Source organism: Corvus brachyrhynchos, unplaced genomic scaffold (assembly GCF_000691975.1).
Source record: "Corvus brachyrhynchos isolate BGI_N302 unplaced genomic scaffold, ASM69197v1 scaffold255, whole genome shotgun sequence".
In the NCBI taxonomy this organism is placed as follows: domain Eukaryota; kingdom Metazoa; phylum Chordata; class Aves; order Passeriformes; family Corvidae; genus Corvus; species Corvus brachyrhynchos.
Window position 1 is genome coordinate 6,938,288 of NW_008238358.1, and position 2,197 is coordinate 6,940,484.

Genomic DNA, 2,197 nt, shown 5'->3' on the forward strand with positions numbered 1-2,197 from the left:
CCCCGGCGGCGGCTGCGGCTGCTCCGAGCCCGGGCTCACCACGATCTATTCGTCCCGGCCCCGGCGGCGACAAGGGGAAAGCAGCAAACCCTGGGGCTCTGCGGGTCCCCCGCTCGCTCATCTACAGCGTGGCTGCACAACACGCCTGGAAACGCTTGCTAACTCTCAGTTGCAACGGACCTGCTTGAAAATGCGACCTAAACCCGAACCGCTCCAGCTCAGCGGCTTCATTCAGAACTCGCCACACCAACTGAAATCTTTGAAACACCTTTGCCAGGTGCACACGCCCAGGCCAGGGCACTCAGAGATGTGCCGCTCCCACCGAGAGAGTTCAAAGTCTTCCCCTCCAGCTGTCCTGTTCAACCAGTCTGCTATTTTCTCCTCGCATGTGACTTCCCTGAGGCTACTGCTCGAGTGCACTCTAGGCACAGGTTACAGAGAATCTCTTTGCAGTTGGGGACCCAGAAGACTTGGGTTTTGCTTTGAATCCAGATGTTTACTGAGGATGTGAAACACACAGGAAAAACCACTGATGCAAGGTATCAGCAAGGCAGTAGGATGAAGATACATAATTCCCTTAGCTGAAGCTTGTAAGCAGCACATCAGTTAGAACTCACTTTAAAAAGCCAAACCATGGAGTATTTATGGAATTCACTTCCATCCACAAAGACTACTCAATTATTACATAGTTTTTATAGCTGTGGACATAGAAACAATGACTGTCAAGCAGAAAAAGAATTTTTACTACTTGTGTTGCAGCCTGTAGGTTTGAAAAGTCACTGTGTTTGGAGCTGCATACAATATTTTAAGAGCTATGAGTGCCTCCTGCCTACACTGTGAGGAGGTCACAATGTAAACTACATGCCAATAGAAAGGCAAATAGAAAAAAGTCCCTGCGCCGTAACGTTTTTGTTTCTTCATATTCTGAACTAAAGTCGCATTATATATGCATTTATCTGCAGGCAGGGCAGTAGATTTGACTTCTGGTGATTATTATTGTGGAGAGTTCCCTCCATTAATATTCCGTGTTGCCTTTTAATTGCCATTTGTGTGGATTATGAATCTTTTAGCATGCTGGGATTAGGCAAACTCTTTCCTTGAAACTTCAATATAGTATACAATGCTAAGTACACAGAACACTTGTGATGTTTCTGAACTTGTGGGTTTGTCTTTTTGTCTTTGCAGTCTGTGATTTTTTTTTTTTTAAGTAACACAGCTATAATAATTTTTAATCCAGTACATTATTACAAAATATATTTATTGCATCCAGTATCTCTTTTCCTACCATTTCTGGTATACAAATATGTCTCATTTACCTGTATCTTAGATCGAATGGAATAATTTAAATAAATTTCCTTAACTCTTGACACAGAAAAATGGGAAAATTGTTCAAAACTAAGTGTTTCAGAACTTTTCTGGCTATCATCTTCAGTGCTTAAAAACACAGATAAATAAATTACTGTATATCTGCAACAACAACAAAAAAAAATGAATATGCCAAGAGAAAAAAAAAAACCAAATTAGTGCTTTGATTATTTGGCCCTGTCCAGAAAATTCTACTAATAGAAATTTGGTGAAGACTGTGGATTTATACTCCTACTCTACAGATAACTTTGGCTGTTTTCTGTCACTTGACAAAAATTAATTGAAGAGGAATGATACATTTGCTTTGGGTTTTATGAACAGTCAATAACTGATGTACCCAACTGGCACATACTTAAGGATCATGTGCATCACTCAAATTTCAAAGACAGCTCAAGATGAACTGCCAGACAGAAAATTCAGCACTGCTGTGATGAAGGGCATTTAGAAAAGTCTAATCTGAAGCACACTGTTTTACATACTTGTGGCTTCTTGTTTCAGGATGTCCCCTCCCTGATCCATGCTGGCATGTCTTGTTGTCCGTTTTGATCTGCTTCATCTGAAAAACATTCCAAAGAACAACCCACAATCCCAAAACAATAGCAGTGGCAAATGCCAACTCTCAATACCCCCAAGTAAACATGGAAAGAAGCAAAGAATCCCCTTACTTTCAAACTGTAACAAAATATCTAGATGGATTTTTAAAAATTACTTAAGTTAGGTAACTGTGATTGTAGCCTGAAAAAAATAACAAAAGGGATAGTATAGCCAGTATGTCTACCAGTTTAAGAGATTGCAATTTTACCCTGCATCTGAAAGGAAATTTATTTCCCAC